Source organism: Mustelus asterias, chromosome 2 (genome assembly GCF_964213995.1).
Source record: "Mustelus asterias chromosome 2, sMusAst1.hap1.1, whole genome shotgun sequence".
Classification (NCBI taxonomy): Eukaryota; Metazoa; Chordata; class Chondrichthyes; order Carcharhiniformes; family Triakidae; genus Mustelus; species Mustelus asterias.
In genome coordinates this window covers 119,875,127-119,894,380 of record NC_135802.1, presented here as the reverse complement: position 1 = coordinate 119,894,380, position 19,254 = coordinate 119,875,127, and the positions used below count along the sequence as shown (strand labels likewise).

Here is a 19,254-nt window from a genome sequence, read left to right as displayed (position 1 = left end):
TGAACCACCACACACTTATCTGGGTTGAAGTCCATCTGCCACTTCTCCGCCCAGTCTTGCATCTTATCTATCTATGCCAGCGTGTCCTGCATGAAGACAGGTGGAGAGAGTGTAAGGAGGACACATGCCAAGCCAGATGATAAGGATGCCTGGCATGTGTGGGTGGTGGTGCGTCCATAGATGGGGAGGATATGACCCATAGTGGGGATGAAGTTGTGTGTGGGAGAGTGAGTCATGGTGTCCCTTGACCTGCATTGAGTGAGATCACTGTAGGTGTGTAATGGGTGTATGTGTGTGTGTGAATTGAGAGTGATGAGAATAATGACTTACCCTGACAGAATCTTCTTCCAGCATTGGATGGCTGTCCTCTTTTGGAGAGCGTTGATGCTGATCACTGCTGTCACTGCCTCCCATGTTGGACTGGTGTCCTTGCTTGGTGGTCTTTGCCAGAATATGGGTAGGGGATATTGCAGCAAGCCTCCAAAGTACCCAGCAGGTGCTCGAGGGAGGTGTCACCAAATTTAGGGGCAGCATGCTTCTTGGATTTGGCAGCCATTTGTTCACAGCGGCTTCCAATTCCTTGAAGAGTGGCAATCCTGTGCAAGGGTGGATTTTAAATATGGTGGTCAGACTACTCGATGGGCCGAATTTTGAGGTCCTGGCAGGGCGGGTGAATCAGAGGCCAACCCACCAATGACACGCCATTGAAGCTCTCGTTTGCTTATTTTTTTGCTCTAATTGCTGCACAATACAGCAGAAAACCTACTATTTGAATCAATAGGTACAACCACATTCCTCCCCCCCACCACCCCCCATGTCAGATATTGCTGGTTTCTGGGATGATTCCACCCAAAAGAGGACTGGGGAAAACTCTTCACAGCCTGAAGTCACAGCAACCATAAAAGAAAAGGGTTCTGCTTGTTGGAGGCTGAAGATCTTAACCACAGGGCAAGGCTGCAGGAGTTCCTCAGGGTGGAGATCTGGTCTCTGGTATCTTCAGCTGTTTCTTTCAGCACAAAGTCCAAAGTATGGATGTTAACTGTGATAATTCAGGGCAACTTGGTGTGGCAGGTACAAAACAAGAAAATATATTCAACATGAAGAACTATTCACGACTAAAGAATCTGAAACACAACAACACAAGTCTTACCCCAGCCGGTCTCCAGCTTGCTCTGTCGACTTATTGGGCAAGGTTGACATGCTCGTGCTTCATTGCTTCCAGCCCGGTCACGTGGTCCAGGAAGGATCACCTCTTAAAGGGGCCACATTACCCCGAACTCCCTAAGTTATATCTATGACAAAAGAGAGGAACAGTTACACGCAGAGGTATATAGCAACAAGATTACAGTGGGGACACTGGGGGTGGGGGAAGGGTGGGGTGTTTGTTCATAATGAGAGGTTGCCTAGCCACCACCCTCCCAAACAAATTTGGGAAAACTAAGTCGAAATGGGTACACAGGTGCTGACCCATTATCAATTCTGTAGGCGTGATCCCACTGGTGTCATGAGGCATTGTTGTAGGACAGGAAGAATTTGCCAATTGCAGTGGCAATGCTCTATGAGCCTGCTTCTTCTTGGAAGCTTTAAATGTTTGCATGGCTCACTCCACCAGCCCATTTGAGGCAGGATGGAAGGGGTCTATCATGACATGATGAATGCCACTAGACTTGATGAAAGCCTGAAATTCGTTAGCCATGAATGCTGTTCCATTATCCGATACTAACACTTCAGGAAGACCATGGACCACGTATTTCGCTCTCAGTTTGTCAATAGTAGATGTCGCGGTGGTAGATCTCATGAGCTGAACATCTGGGGCGGGGAGGGGGGAGCACGGTGGCACAGTGGTTAGCACTGCTGCCTCACACCGCCGGGGACCCGGGTTTAATTCTGGTCTTGGGTGACCGTCTGTGCGGAGTCTACATATTCTCCCTGTGTCTGCGTGGGTTTCCTCAGGGTGCTCCAATTTCCTCAGGGTGCTCCAGTTTCCTCCCACAGTCCAAAGATGCACAGGCGAGATGGATTGACCATAGTAAAAATTGCCCCCTAGTGTCCAAAGATGTGTAAATTAGATGGATTAGACATGGTAATTATGTGGGGTTACTGAGATAGGGTGGGGGAGAGAGCCTGGGTAAGATACTCTGTCATAGAGTCGGTGCAGACTCAATGGGCCAAATGGCCTCCTTCTGCACTATTGGAATTCTATGATTCTATGAACGCCCAGCTTCTTGGAATAGGCATCTTTTGGGATTATGAACATGTGCCCCATAAAAGGTCGAGCAAAATCTACATGAAGCTGTGACCACAGATGGCCCAGCCACTCCCAGGGGTGCAGGTTCACTGTTGGCAGTTACGTTTGCTGGGACTGACAACTTTCACACAACCAAACCATTTGTTCAATGTCTCTGTCAATACCAGGCCACAAGACATAGCTTCTGGCCAACACGTTCATTTTGGTCTGGCCAGAATGGGCATTATGTAACTCTTGGAGCTCTCTTCAATGAGAACTGTGCCAACTCTCTACGGTGAAGCATCACAAATGACTACTAATGGCTTGCTCAGGTTGAAGTGAGTGAGCAATGCCGACAATTGTAAAGCCTGTTTTATTTGGGCAACAGCCTCTTTCTATGTCTCACCATTTACAGCACTGACATTTTTTAAAAGCTGCTGTAGAGGGACCAGGATTGTTGATACATTAGGCAGGAACCTTCCATAATAATTGGCCATTCCTATGAAGGACTTCAGATCTGTCAATCACTAGGATGCAGGCACTCTCTTTGTAGCTTTTACCTTGTCTTTGAGGGATGTAACTCTTTTGCATCCACTTTGAAACTGAAGGACATAATCTCATCAGCTTGAAAAATACATTTCTCACATTTTAAACATATGCCAGCTTGTTTAAACCTCTTAAGGACCTCCTCCCAGTTTGCACCATGCTCTTCGAAAGATGCACCTGTAACTAAAACATCGACCAAGTATATCGTCACTTTGGGGATTCCTTGTAACAGGCTCTCTGTGTGCGCTGAAAAATGACGGAAGCTGACGAGACACCAAATGGCAGCCGGGTGTACTGATATAACCCTTTGAGGGTATTAATTGTCACAAACTTCCTGGAGACTTTTTCTAGTTCCAGCAGTTGATGAGCATGACTTAGGTCTAGCTTGGTATATTTGAGGCCCGCTGCTAACTTAGCACAGACGTCCTCTATCCTTGGAATGGGGGTAATGATCCAGCTGGGCTCCACTGTTAACCGTTAGTTTGTAATCCCCGCAGATCCTCACAGTACGGTCTGGTTCCAGGACAGGAATGATGGGGCAATTCGGAAAACTACTTGAGGATACCCAGACTTTCCAACCTCAGCAGTTCAACCTCTACCTTCTGATGTAATACATAGAGCACTTGGAGAGCTCAGAAAAAACTAGGTGTTTACATAGAAAAACTACAGCACAAAACAGGCCCTTCGGCCCCACAAGTTGTGCCGGTCCCTACCTTTTAGGCCTACCTATAACCCTCCATTCTATTAAGTCCCATGTACTCATCCAGGAGTCTCTTAAAAGACCCTATTGAGTTTGCCTCCACCACCACTGACGGCAGCCGATTCCACTCACCAACCACCCTCTGTGTGAAAAACTTCCCCCTAACATTTCCCCTGTACCTACCCCCCAGCACCTTAAACCTGTGTCCTCTGGTAGCAGCCATTTCCACCCTGGGAAAAAGCCTCTGAGAGTCCACTGGATCTATGCCTCTCAACATCTTGTATACCTCTATTAGGTCTCCTCTCATCTTACGTCTCTCCAAGGAGAAAAGACCGAGCTCCCTCAGCGTATCCTCATAAGGCATGCCACTCAATCCAGGCAACATCCTTGTAAATCTCCTCTGCACCCTTTCAATCTTTTCCACATCATTCCTGTAATGAGGCGACCAGAACTGAGCACAGTGCTCCAAGTGGGGTCTGACGAGGATCTTATATAGCTGCATCATTATCCCTGGACTCCTAAACTCAATCCCTCGATTGATAAAGGCCAGCATACCTCCTCCATCTGCGGGGCCGATTTAAGAGTCCTATGGACCCGGACCCCAAGATCCTTCTGATCCTCTACAGTACTAAGAGTCTTTCCCTTTATATTGTACTCCTTCATCCCATTTGACCTGCCAAAATGAACCACTACGCATTTATCTGGGTTGAAGTCCATCTGCCACTTCTCTGCCCAGTCTTGCATCCTATCTATGTCCCTCTGTAACTTCTGACATCCCTCCAGACTATCCACAACCCCACCAACCTTCGTGTCGTCGGCAAACTTACCAACCCATCCCTCCACTTCCTCATCCAGGTCATTTATGAAAATGACAAACAGCAAGGGTCCCAGAACAGATCCCTGGGGCACACCACTGGTGACTGACCTCCATTTAGAAAAAGACCCATCTATACCCACTCTCTGCCTCCTTTGGGCAAGCCAGTTCTGGATCCACAGGGCAGCAGCCCCTTGGATCCCATGCCCTCTCACTTTTTCTAGAAGCCTTGCATGGGGACCTTATTGAACGCCTTGCCAAAATCCATATAAACCACATCTAACGCTTTCCCTTCGTCAATGTGTTTAGTCACATTTTCGAAGAACTCCACCAGGCTCGTAAGGCACGATCTGCCTTTGACAAAGCCATGCTGAGTATTCTTGAGCATACTAAACCTCTCGAAATGCTCATAAATCGTGTCCCTCAGGATCTTCTCCAACAGCTTACCAACAGCTGAGGTTAGACTCACTGGTCGGTAATTTCCTGGGCTATCCCTATTCCCCTTCTTGAAAATAGGAACCACATCCACAATCCTCCAATCCTCCGGCACCTCTCCCGTCTCCATCGACGATGCAAAGATCATCACTGAAGGCTCTGCAATCTCTTCCCTCGCCTCCCACAGTAACCTGGGGTACATCCCATCCGGACCCAGCAACTTATCTATCTTGATGCCATTCAAAGATTCCAGCACAACCTCTTTGTTAAAGTCCACATACTCAATCTTTTCAGTCCACCGCAAGCCCGCAGTACATCCACCCAGGTCCTTCTCCTCTGTGAAAACCGAGGCAAAATACTCATTAAGCACCTCTGCCATTTCTACTGGTTCCGTACAGACTTTCCCGCCTTCACCTTTTATAGGCCCTATTCCTTCACGTCTCATCCTTTTACTCTTCACATATTTATAGAACGCCTTAGGGTTTTCCTTAATTCTACTTGCCAAGGCCTTCTCGTGACCCCTTCTGGCTCTCCCAATTTCCTTCTTTAGTCCCTTCCTACAAGCCGTATACTCATCTAGATCCCTATCATCGCCTAGCTCTCTGAACCTTTTGTACGCTTTCCTTTTCTTTCTCACTAGGTTCAGCGCAGCTTTTGTGCACCACGGTTCCCGTAACCTACCAGGACATTGATGGGTACATGGGACTGGGATGTTGTAGCAATTACTGAAACATGGCTAAGGGAGGGACAGGACTGGCAGCTTAATGTTCCAGGGTACAGATGCTATAGGACAGATAGAACAGGAAGTAAGAGAGGAGGGTAAGTTGCACTTTTGAAAGCATCACGGCTGTACTGAGAGGGATATATCCGAGGGTTCGGCCACTGAGTCTATATGGGTAGAACTGAGAAATAAGAAGGGGGAAATCACTTTGATAGGGTTGTACTATAGGCCCCCAAATAGTCAGCAGGAAATTGAAGAGCAAATATGTAAGGAGATTACAGATAGCTCCAAGAAAAATAGGGTGGTAATAGTCGGAGATTTTAATTTTCCCAACATTGACTGGGACAGCCATAGTATTAGAGGGTTGGATGGAGAGAATTTTTTTATTTATTTCAAAAATATACTTTATTCACAAAAAAAAACTCTCCAATAAAACATTGCAAAGTGACAGATCCAAAAGTCATAAACAGTGCAAAAAAGAATCATTTTTACAGTACAATACAGTGCTTATTTACAAAAACATTACATTTTGTTACATTTCATTTCTTAAAACTATATACATACGTCAGAGTTTACTGTGTGCCGTTATTTTTCAGATTGGCACACAGTTACGCAGGCCGAGGGTATTCTGCAGTTACCCGGCCCTCGGTCTGCCTCGGTTGAGACACTTTACACGGTGGCCTTTCCCCATTGTGCCTTGGCGGTGGCTGCAATAGTCGGAGATTTTAATTTTCCCAACATTGACTGGGACAGCCATAGTGTTAGAGGGTTGGATGGAGAGAATTTTTTTTTTTAATATACTTTTCCAATTCAATCAAATCAAATCCAATTCAGAGTCTCAACAAGTTGAGATATTTCAGATCCAGGCTGACAAGACAGGGCGAGCGACCAAACCACCCTGTCCTGGGCCTGATCTACATGAGCCAAGCTGATTGGAGAAGGGGGAGGTTCCTCCTCCAAGACTTGAGCTCATTTGCATCTTAGCCAAAAGGCTGAGATGCCGCTTTAAAAAATTGCTTCATATGAAACATATGAAGCTTCAGTGCAACCCAATGACCTCGACCAAGTGCGGCCGACCATGGGCTGCCGACCATACTACACTTGATCTTAGCCAAAAGGCCAAGAAGCAATGGAGAGAAATTTTTTATTTTTTTATATACTTTTCCAATTCAATCAAATCAAATCCTATTCAGAGTCTCAACAAGTTGAGACATTTCAGATCCAGGCTGACAAGACAGGGCGAGCGACCAAACCACCCTGTCCTGGGCCTGATCTACATGAGCCAAGCTGATTGGAGAAGGGGGAGGTTCCTCCTCCAAGACTTGAGCTCATTTGCATCTTAGCTCAAAGGCCGAGATGCCGCTTTTAAAAATTGCTTCATATGAAACCTCAGCGTAACCCAATGACCTCGACCAAGTGCAGCCGACAATGGGGTGCCGACCATACACTTGATCTTAGCCAAAAGGCCGAGAAGCAATGGAGAGAAATTTGCTGAGTGTATTCAGGAGGAATTTCTCATTCAGTATGTGGATGGACCAACTGTCCCTTCACAGCAGCTCCTCCACAAACCACCTTCTGGTCACAGTGACTGCACTTATGCAAATGTGACCTGCAACCGCCAATCACCTTCGCTGGTAAGTTAGTTTTATACTCAGTGACGCTCTGCTCCGCCCTCCCACTGTTCCCTGCAGACTAGGCCGCGGATCCCCAAGGTAAGTTAGTTTTAAACTCACAGTGATGCTCTGCTCCGCCCGCCGACTGCTCCCTGCAGACTAGGCCACAGATCCCCAAGGTAAGTTAGTTTTATACTCAGTGACGCTCTGCTCTGCCCTCCCACTGCTCCCTGCAGACTAGGCCGCGGATCCCCAAGGTAAGTTAGTTTTAAACTCACAGTGATGCTCTGCTCCGCCCTCCGACTGTTCCCTGCAGACTAGGCCGCAGATCCCCAAGGTAAGTTAGTTTTAAACTCACTGTGATGCTGTGCTCCACCCTCCGACTGCTCCCCACAGACTAGGCTGCAGATCCCCAAGGTAAGATGAGGAGTAGGGAGAGTGATTGGAGGGAGGGAAACATGAACAAAGTGCTCCCCCAGCATGATAGTAGAGATTTTGACAGTGGGGGCTCAATGCTGGTCTCGTAGTAAAACCTCAGCACCACCATTTTTCAAACTGATCCAATGACACAGTTGAAAAACAAGAATTACCATGGACAGCTGTCAGTGCTTCTGGGAGGAATCAACTATTGCAGTTATGCTAATTTCCATTCAACTTAATGGAGATGGGGAAAAAAGGCGTATTGCCATCAGGTTGGACTAAGGGAAGAACCTCGCCTTGATCAACAAGCGCTCTGAGCTGAGGCTAACAGAGCCATTAGGCAGAGGCATGGCAAAACCAAGAGTAAAAAAAAGACACCTCTCATACCTGCAAATAAGCGAGAGAGAGTGCCATGGATGCCTTAGCAAGTCTAAGAAAGTGGTGTCTCACATCTGCCACATTCTCCAGGAGGGGTTTATGCCACAGGGACTGGAAGGTCATCCATTGCCAGTGGCTCTCAAAGTCACCACCACTCTGACTTCTTTGTGAGTGGCTCATTCCAGAGCTCCATTGAGGATCTCTGTGGGATTTCTCAAGCATCTGCTCCCACAGGGAGGGAGGCAAGAGAGGGGGTGGAGTGGCACTGCTGATCAGGGATAGTGTCACAGCTGTAGAGAAGGTGTATGCTGTGGAGGGATTGTCTACAGAGTCTCTGGGTGGAAGTTCGGAGTGGGAAGGGGTCGATCATTTTGCTGGGAGTTTTCTATAGGCCGCCCAATAGTGACAGGGAGGTGGAGGAGCAGATAGGGAAACAGATCCTGGAGAGTTGCAACAATAGCAGAGTTGTTGTGATGGGAGACTTTAATTTCCCAAACATAGATTGGAATATCCCTAGGGTAAGGGGATTGGATGGGGAGGAGTTCATTAGGTGTGTTCAGGAGGGTTTCCTGACACAGCATGTGGACAAGCCTACAAGAGGAGAGGCTGTACTTGATCTGATACTGACCAATGAACCTGGACAGGTGTCAGATCTCTCAGTGGGAGAGCATCTTGGGGATAGCGATCATAACTCTATCTCCTTTATGCTTGCATTGGAAAAAGAGAGGATCAGGCAAGCTAGGAAAGCATTTATATGGAGTAAGGGGAAATATGAAGACAGAAGGCAGCAAATTAGAGGAGTAAATTGGAAGGAGGTATTCTCAGGGAAATCTACTGAAGAGAGGTGGCAGTTTTTCAAGGAATGTCTATCTAGGGTTCTACAGGACAATGTTCCGAGCAGACAGGGAGGAGTTGGTAGGTTAAAGGAACCGTGGTGCACGAAAGCTGTGCGGGACCTAGTCGAGAAGAAAAGGAAAGTGTACAAAAGGTTCAGAGAGTGTGGCGAAGTTAGGGATCTAGATGAGTATACGGCTTGTAGGAAGGGACTAAAGAAGGAAATTAGGAGAGCCAGAAGGGGTCACGAGAAGGCCTTGGCAAGTAGAAGTAAGGAAAACCCTAAGGCTTTCTTAAATATGTGAAGAGTAAAAGGATGAGATGTGAAGGAATAGGGCCTATAAAAGGTGAAGGCGGGAAAATCTGTACGGAACCAGTAGAAATGGCAGAGGTGCTCAATGAGTATTTTGCCTCTGTTTTCACAGAGGAGAAGGACATGGGTGGATGTACTGCGGGCTTGCGGTGGACTGAAAAGATTGAGTGTGTGGAATTTAACAAAGAGGTTGTGCTGGAATCTTTGAACGGCATCAAGATAGATAAGTCATCGGGTCCGGATGGGATGTACCCCAGGTTACTGTGGGAAGCGAGGGAAGAGATTGCAGAGCCTCTGGCGATGATCTTTGCGTCGTCGATGGAGACGGGAGTGGTGCCAGAGGATTGGAGGATTGCGGATGTGGTTCCTATTTTCAAGAAGGGGAATAGGGATAGCCCAGGAAATTACCGATCGGTGAGTCTAACCTCAGCGGTTGGTAAGCTGATGGAGAAGATCCTGAGGGACAGGATTTATGAGCATTGTGAAAAAGTGAGAGGGTATGGGATCCAAGGGGCTGCTGCCCTGTGGATCCAGAACTGGCTTGCCCAAAGGAGGCAGAGAGTGGGTATAGATGGGTCTTTTTCTAAATGGAGGTCGGTCACCAGTGGTGTGCCCCAGGGATCTGTTCTGGGACCCTTGCTGTTTGTCATTTTCATAAATGACCTGGATGAGGAAGTGGAGGGATGGATTGGTAAGTTTGCCGACGACACGAAGGTTGGTGGGGTTGTGGATAGTCTGGAGGGATGTCAGAAGTTACAGAGGGACATAGATAGGATGCAAGACTGGGCGGAGAAGTGGCAGATGGACTTCAACCCAGATAAATGCGTAGTGGTCCATTTTGGCAGGTCAAATGGGATGAAGGAGTACAATATAAAGGGAAAGACTCTTAGTATGGTAGAGGATCAGAAGGACCTTGGGGTCTGGGTCCATAGGACTCTAAAATCGGCCCCGCAGGTGGAGGATGTGGTTAAGAAGGCGTATGGTGAATAAACTAGTGAATAAACAACTAGCAAAAGGAGGAGAGGGCTTGGGAGATGTTAGTAGCGCTTCAACAAACCGGGTCCAGATAAAGGCTGGCATAAAGACACTTTGCCTGAATGCACGAAGCATTCGAAACAAAGTAAATGAGTTGATGGCACAAATCCATACAAATGAATATGATCTAGTGTCCATCACAGAAACGTGGTTGCAGGTTGACCGGGACTGGGAACTGAATATACAGGGTTATCAGGCATTTAGGAAGGATAGACAGGTTGAAAAAGGAGGTGGGGTAGCTTTGTTAATAAAGGATAATATCAGGACGGTAGTGAGAGACGACATAGGCTCTAAGGAGCAAAACGTGGAATCGTTGTGGGTGGAGATAAGGAATAGTAGGGGGAGAAAGACACTGGTAGGCGTGGTCTATAGGCCCCCAAATAATAACTTAGAGGTGGGGAGGGCTATAAACAAGCAAATAATGGATGCGTGCAAAAGTGGAACGGCAATAATCATGGGGGATTTTAACCTACATATTGATTGGTCGACTCAAATTGGACGTGGAGGGCTTGAGGAAGAGTTCTTGGAATGCTGTCGGGATTGTTTCATTGAACAGTATGTTACAGAACCTATGAGAGAGCGAGCTATCTTGGATCTGGTTCTGTGCAATGACAGTAAGAAGTTTAACAACACCAGGTTAAAGTCCAACAGGTTTATTTGGTAGCAAAAGCCACACAAGCTTTCGAAGCTCTAAGCCCCTTCTTCAGGTGAGTGGGAATTCTGTTCACAAACAGAGTTTATAAAGACACAGACTCAATTTACATGAATAATGGTTGGAATGCGAATACTTACAACTAATCAAGTCTTTAAGAAACAAAACAATGGGAGTGGAGAGAGCATCAAGACAGGCTAAAAAGATGTGTATTGTCTCCAGACAAGACAGCCAGTGAAACTCTGCAGGTCCACGCAACTGTGGGCGTTACAAATAGTGTGACATGAACCCAATATCCCGGTTGAGGCCGTCCGCGTGTGTGCGGAACTTGGCTATCAGTTTCTGCTCAGCGACTCTGCGCTGTCGTGTGTCACGAAGGCCGCCTTGGAGAACGCTTACCCGAATATCAGAGGCCGAATGCCCGTGACCGCTGAAGTGCTCCCCAACAGGAAGAGAACAGTCTTGCCTGGTGATTGTCGAGTGGTGTTCATTCATCCGTTGTCGCAGCGTCTGCATAGTTTCCCCAATGTACCATGCCTCGGGACATCCTTTCTTGCAGCGTATCAGGTAGACAACGTTGGCCGAGTTGCAAGAGTATGTACCGTGTACCTGGTGGATGGTGTTCTCACGTGAGATGATGCCATCATCTCACGTGAGATGATGGCATCATCGACACAGATGCCATCATCTCACGTGAGAACACCATCCACCAGGTACACGGTACATACTCTTGCAACTCGGCCAACGTTGTCTACCTGATACGCTGCAAGAAAGGATGTCCCGAGGCATGGTACATTGGGGAAACTATGCAGACGCTGCGACAACGGATGAATGAACACCGCTCGACAATCACCAGGCAAGACTGTTCTCTTCCTGTTGGGGAGCACTTCAGCGGTCACGGGCATTCGGCCTCTGATATTCGGGTAAGCGTTCTCCAAGGCGGCCTTCGTGACATACGACAGCGCAGAGTCACTGAGCAGAAACTGATAGCCAAGTTCCGCACACACGCGGACGGCCTCAACCGGGATATTGGGTTCATGTCACACTATTTGTAACGCCCACAGTTGCGTGGACCTGCAGAGTTTCACTGGCTGTCTTGTCTGGAGACGATACACATCTTTTTAGCCTGTCTTGATGCTCTCTCCACTCCCATTGTTTTGTTTCTTAAAGACTTGATTAGTTGTAAGTATTCGCATTCCAACCATTATTCATGTAAATTGAGTCTGTGTCTTTATAAACTCTGTTTGTGAACAGAATTCCCACTCACCTGAAGAAGGGGCTTAGAGCTTCGAAAGCTTGTGTGGCTTTTGCTACCAAATAAACCTGTTGGACTTTAACCTGGTGTTGTTAAACTTCTTACTGTGTTTACCCCAGTCCAACGCCGGCATCTCCACATCTGTGCAATGAGACAGGTAGGATTAAGGATCTTCTTGTGAAGGATCCTCTTGGGATGAGTGATCATAATATGGTGGAATTTCTGATACAGATGGAGGGTGAGAAAGTAGGGTCCCAAACCAGTGTCCTCTGCTTGAACAGAGGGGAGTACGATAGGATGAGGGTGGAATTGGCTAATGTAGACTGGGCGAGCAGACTGGTAGGTAGGACAGCTGAGGAACAGTGGAGGATTTTTAAGGAGATTTTTTAAAGTACTCAGCAAAAATATATTCCGGTGATAAAGAAGGACTGTAAGAAAAAGGATAACCGGACGTGGATAACGAAGGAAATAAAGGAGAGTATTAAAATAAAATCAGATGCGTACAGAGTGGCCAAAAATAGTGGAGAATTAGTGGATTGGGAAAGCTTTAAAGAAAAACAAAGAACGACTAAGAAAGCGATTAAGAAAGGAAAGATAGATTATGAAACTAAACTAGCTCAAAATATAAAAAATGATAGTAAAAGTTTTTACAAGTATATAAAAAGGAATAGAGTGGCTGGAGTGAATGTTGGACCCTTGGAAGATGAGAGGGGGGATTTAATAGTGGAAAACGAGGAAATGGCTGAGACTTTAAATAAGTTCTTTGTGTCGGTCTTCACGGTGGAAGATGCAAATAGTTTGCCGAATATTAGAGATCGAGAGTTGGTCGGAGGGGAGGTCCTTAATACAATTACTGTTACTAAGGAGGTGGTGCTTGGTAGACTAATAGGACTGAAGGTAGACAAGTCCCCGGGCCCGGATGGAATGCATCCCAGCGTACTAAAAGAAATGGCTGAGGTAATAGCAGATGCGTTAGTAGTAATTTATCAAAATTCGCTGGACTCTGGGGTAGTGCCGGCTGACTGGAAAACAGCTACTGTTACGCCGCTGTTTAAAAAAGGAAGTAGACAAAAGGCGGGTAACTACAGGCCGGTTAGCTTAACGTCCGTAGTTGGGAAGATGCTAGAGTCCATTATTAAAGAGGAAATAACAGAGCACCTGAATAAGAATGGTTCGATCAAGCAGACGCAGCATGGATTCATGAAGGGAAAGTCGTGTTTGACGAATCTACTGGACTTTTATGAATATGTCACTAGTGCGGTTGACAGAGGGGAACCGGTGGATGTGGTGTTTTTAGATTTCCAGAAGGCGTTCGATAAGGTGCCTCACAAAAGGTTGCTGCAGAAGATTGGGGTACACGGAGTTAGGGGTAAGGTGTTGGCGTGGATTGGGGATTGGCTATCTAACAGGAAGCAGAGAGTTGGGATAAATGGGTGCTTTTCTGGTTGGCAGTTGGTGACCAGTGGCGTGCCGCAGGGATCGGTGCTGGGGCCTCAATTGTTCACCATTTACATAGATGATCTGGAGGAGGGGACTGAATCTGGGGTATTCAAGTTTGCTGATGACACGAAGGTGAGTGGGAAAGCGAATTGCGAGGAGGACGCGGAAAGTCTGCAGAGAGATTTGGATAGGCTGAGCGAGTGGGCGAGGATCTGGCAGATGGAATATAACGTTAGCAAATGTGAGGTTATCCACTTTGGAAGAAATAATAGTAAATTGGAATATTATTTAAATGGAGAAAAATTACATCGTGCGACTGTGCAGAGGGACCTGGGGGTCCTTGTGCACGAATCGCAAAAACTCAGTCTGCAGGTGCAGCAGGTGATCAAGAAGGCGAATGGAATGTTGGCCTTTATCGCGAGGGGGATAGAATATAAAAGCAGGGAGGTCTTGCTGCAACTGTACAAGGCACTGGTGAGGCCGCAATTGGAGTACTGTGTGCAGTTTTGGTCCCCTTATTTGCGAAAGGATATATTGGCCTTGGAGGGAATGCAGAGAAGGTTCACCAGGTTGATACCGGAGATGAGGGGTGTAGCTTATGAGGAGAGATTAAACAGATTGGGTCTGTACTCGTTGGAGTTTAGAAGGATGAGGGGTGATCTTATAGAGACATATAAGATAATGAAGGGGCTGGATAGGGTAGAGGTGGAGAGATTCTTTCCACTTAGAAGGGAAACCAGAACTAGAGGGCACAGCCTCAAAATAAGGGGAGGCCGGTTCAGAACAGAGTTGAGGGGGAACTTATTCTCTCAGAGGGTAGTGAATCTCTGGAATTCTCTGCCCATTGAAGTGGTGGAGGCTTCCTCGTTGAATATGTTTAAATCACGGGTAGATAGTTTTCTGATTGATAAGGGAATTAGGGGATATGGGGAGCAGGCGGGTAAGTGGAACTGATTCGCTTCAGATCAGCCATGATCTTGTTGAATGGCGGGGCAGGCTCGAAGGGCCAGATGGCCTACTCCTGCTCCTATTTCTTATGTTCTTATGTTCCTATGGTGTGCTGGCCTTTATCAATCGAGGGATTGAGTTTAGGGGTCCAGGGATAATGATGCAGCTATATAAGACCCTCGTCCGAGCCCACTTGGAGTACTGTGCTCAGTTCTGGTCGCCTCATTACAGGAAGGATGTGGAAAAGATTGAAAGGGAGCAGAGAAGATTTACAAGGATGTTGCCTGGATTGAGTGGCATGCCTTATGAGGATAGGCTGAGGGAGCTTGGTCTTTTCTCCTTGGAGAGACGTAGGATGAGAGGAGACCTATTAGAGGTATATAAAATGTTGAGAGGCATAGATCGGGTGGACTCTCAGAGGCTTTTTCCCAGGGTGGAAATGGCTACTACCAGAGGACACAGGTTTAAGGTGCTGGGGGGTAGGTACAGGGGAAATGTTAGGGGGAAGTTTTTCACACAGAGGGTGGTGGGCGAGTGGAATCGGCTGCCGTCAGTGGTGGTGGAGGCAAACTCAATAGGGTCTTTTAAGAGACTTCTGGATGAGTACATGGGACTTAATAGGATGGAGGGTTATAGGTAGGCCTAAAAGGTAGGTATATGTTCGGCACAACTTGTGGGGCCGAAGGGCCTGTTTTGTGCTGTAGTTTTCTATGTTCTGTGTTCTAAATGAATTTGAGAGGTTACAGACACCTTATTTAGCAAGACACATGTTTTGTCTAGTTCTCCCTGGATAAAGCCAGCCAGACTGCCAGGGCAGTAGGATTTGCAGTGATCTCTGGATTCCAACAGTTGATGGGTGCCATTGGCTGCACACATGGGGCTTTAAGAGCTCCCTGGCATCGGGCACAATATTTAATCAACAGGAAAGTGTTCCACTCTCTCAGTGTGTAGCTGGTCTGTAACCGCCAGAAGCAATTAAATCAGTTATGCACGAGATGCCCTGGAAATCCCCACAATTCGTACATCTTGAATTTCTCACAGGTGCAGATCTTCAAGGGCTCTCAGCACATCCAGTGTTGGCTCCTCAGTGACAAAAGCTACCTATGAAGGATGTGGTTTATGATGTTCATTCAGCAGCCACATAGTACCTCAGAGGAAAGTCACAAAGCAGCTCATTCTGCAACACATTCCTTCATTGAGCAGACCATTGGCATCTTGGAAGAAGCTGTTTTGATGTCTGGATAGGTCAGGCTGTGCTCTCCAGTGCTCTCTCCAGTAGGTCTCCTGCATCATTCTGGCTTGCTGTGCTCTACACATCCTGGTACTTGCAATAGGGGATATCTTGCCAGAATGAGAGATAGGGGAACTGCATATCCCCTCTCATGATGAGGACATTGAGTTGGCTGAGCTGTATGAAGACACGGAAGCTGAAGCTCTAGATGAAGAGCCCATAGCACAGGCTGAATGAGGCAGGTGTGCATGTGACATGCTTATAGCCACAGGTTCCAGGAGAATGAGGATGAACACTCATACGAGCCTCTTTGACCAATGTCCTCCATGCTGCATCCACCTTCTCATCTTGGCTGTGATCCTCATGATCTCATCACAGCACATCCAACTCTGAATGAGTAGTTACAAACTTTTGTCACAATGTCCTGCTATAGGTGGCACATTGCTGCCTCACAGTTCCAGGAGCCAGGGTTCGATTCAAGCCTTGGGTGACTGTGTGGAGTTTCCACGTTCTTCATGTGTTTCCTCCAGGTGCTTCAATTTCCTCCCACAGTCCAAAGTTGTGCAGATTAGGTGGATTGGGCACCTTTTGTACTGTAGGAATTCTATGATTCTATGTCCTCATCCTTGGAAGAAGGAACGGAGTGTGTTCAGAATATAGCTAGGGTGTAGAGAAAGTTCAGCTTAATATCCATTCAAAAGTCTGATGGCATCAGGGAAGAAACTGTTTTTGAGTCGGTTAGTGCATGATCTCAGACTTTTGTATCTTTTTCCTGGTGGAAGAAGATGGAAGAGAGTATGTCCGGTGTGCGTGGGGTCCTTGATTATGCTGGCTGTTTTTTCAAGGCAGTGGGAAGTGTAGACAGTGTCAATGGATGGGAGGCTAGTTTTCCACGCTTCTTGGAATGACTGTTTCTTTTCAGGCCTGGGAGATGGTGAGAGTATTATGCGGTATTAAGGGTATAGCTGCATCCAAGGAGGTTCTTCGCTCTGGTTAGTGTGTGGATGGAGGATTTGGTGCCTTGTTTGCGGGCTTTCTGGGTCACTGTCCAGCTGCGGTTTGGTTTCAGAGATCGGAGGATGTTTAGATCGCGCTCTGGCATGAATGGGTCGAGGGCCGGTAAATTGATGATGTCTCTGGGGTCACGGATGTGCTGATGTCTGGGTCCACATGTTGGGGTCCTCTGGGTCACTGCCATGTAGAGGTCTTACTTCAGAGGCCAAAGAATCTCTAGACCTGCAAGTAAAAGAGCAGTATTAGTGAGTTTTAGGCAGTGGGAGTTGGTTTTTAGGAGTGTAGAAGGGGGAAGTGGAGAGAGTGCTTGGAGCCTGCAGAAGGTCACAGTTCTCTGGGTCAGAGGGGTTGACCATAAGACATAGGAGCAGAATTAGGCCATTCAGCCCTTCGAGTCTGCTCCGCCATTCAATCATGGCTGATATTTTTCTCATCCCCATTCTCCTGCCTTTTCCCCATAACCCCTGATCCCCTTATTAACCAAGAACCTATCTATCTCTGTCCTAAAGACACACATTGACCTGGCCTCCACAGCCTTCTGCAGCAAAGAGTTCTACAGATTCACCACTCTCTGGCTGAAGAAATTCCTCCTCATCTCTGTTTTAAAGGATCGTCCTTTTAGCCTGAGATTGTGCCCTCTGGTTCTAGTTTTTCCTACTAGTGGAAACATCCTCTCCACTCCATTCTATCCATGCCTCGCTGTATCCTGTAAGTTTCAGTAAGATCCCCCTTCATCCTTCTAAACTCCAACGGGTACCGACCCAGAGTCCTCAAACGTTCTTCATACAACAAGCTCTTCATTCCAGGGATCATTCTTGTGAACATCCTCTGGACCCTTTCCAAGGCCAGCACATCCTTCCTTAGATATGGGGCCCAAAATTGCTCACAATACTCCATATGGGGTCTGACCAGAGCCTTATACAGCCTCAGAAGTACATCCCTGCTCTTATATTCTAGCCCTCTCGACATGAATGCTAACATTGCATTTGCCTTCCTAACTGCCGACTGAACCTGCATGTTAACTTTAAGAGAATCTTGAACAATGATTCCCAAGTCCCTTTGTGTTTCTGATTTTCTAAGCATTTTCCTATTTAGAAAATAGTCCATGCCTCCATTCCTCCTTCCAAAGTGTATTCCATCTACCACTTCTTTGCCCACTCTCCTAACCTGTCCAAGTCATTCTGCAGCCCCCTCCTTCCTCAATACTACCTGTCCCTCTACATATCTTTGTATCATCTGCAAACTTAATAACAGTGCCTTCAGTTTCTTCCTCCAAATTGTTAATGTATATTGTGAAAAGTTGTGGTTCCAGCACTGATCCCCGAGGCACATCATTAGTCACTAGCTGCCATCCTGAAAAAGACCCCCTTTATCCCCACTCTCTGCTTTCTGCCAGTCAGCCAATCCTCTATCCATGCCAGGATCTTACCCTTAACACCATGGGCACTTAACTTATTTAACAGTCTCCCATGTGGCACCTTGTCAAAGGCCTTCTGGAAATCTAAATAAATCATGTCCACTGGTTCACCTTTACCTAACTTCCTTGTTACCTCCACAAAGAACTCTAACAGATTTGACAGACATGATCTCCCCTTGACAAAGCCGTGCTGACTCAGTCCTATTTTATCATGCACTTCCAAGTACTCTGCGATCTCATCTTTAATAATGGACTCTAAAATCTTGCCAATGACTGAAGTCAGGCTAACCGGTCTATAATTTCCCATCTGATGCCTCCCTCCCTTCTTAAACACCGGTGTTTCATTCACTACTTTCCAGTCCTCTGGTACCCTCCCTGCCTCCAGTGATTCCTGAAAGATCACCACCAATGCTTCCACAATTTCCTCAGCTGTCTCTTTTAGAACCCTGGGTGTAGTCCATCCGGTCCAGGTTGGGGACTGGTGGGGCTCCAGCTCCGGCTCCAGACTTGCTGGTCTGGCCATCGGGGTCGGTGGGAACTGGGGATGGAGAAGACCCCAGCCCCAGTGATGCAGATCTGACCAGTGGAGACCGGTAGAGTGAAGGCCTTGGCTTCGGCAGTGTTTTCCTGAGCTTGGGGGGCGATCTGGAGTCTGGAGAGTGAAGACTATGGCTCCGGTGGCGTTTTTCTGGTCACTGGAGGCTGGCAGATTGAAGGCCCTGGCTTCTCGGGCGTTTTCCTGCGCATTGGGAGCCAGTGCAGGGAAAGCCCCGGCTCTGGGACTGCAGCGCCAGCTACAAGTCCCACATGGGCGGCTGGTCCGGTTCAGCTTCAGGTCGGGTGTCTCCAGGGTCCTAAAGGCTGCAAAATTTGTAAGATTTTGAATAAAGCATTGTTAGAGAGATTTAAAAAGTTATAATGAAGTTTAAGGAGCATCAAACAAGAGTAAAAGTTAGAATTAGAAGGTATGCTCGGCACAGTTTGCAAGAAGTCACCGTGCTCTGGTGCCATCTTGGCTTGACCAGTTCACCCAGTTCCCTTCAGAACTCTTTGAGTTTGTGCATGGAATAAGTCTCATGTCTGATTTACTCTCGAGTCAATAAGGTTCTTGAACATTGAAATCAGGTTCATGACTTTATTAAACATACAGTAGTTAATACAGTAATTTAAACATACCCTTAAAGGATGATACTTGTTACAGAATATGATGGCTTAGTCGAGAGACACAAAGGCATTACCAAGTTTCCTATACAGATCGATG

At 47.0% G+C, this 19,254-nt stretch overlaps 1 pseudogene; it reads right to left on the bottom strand.

Annotated features, from left to right (window-relative positions):
- Positions 1-6,354: 6,354 nt before the first annotated feature.
- LOC144481720 (U2 spliceosomal RNA) lies at positions 6,355-6,574 on the bottom strand (annotated as a pseudogene).
- Positions 6,575-19,254: the final 12,680 nt, after the last annotated feature.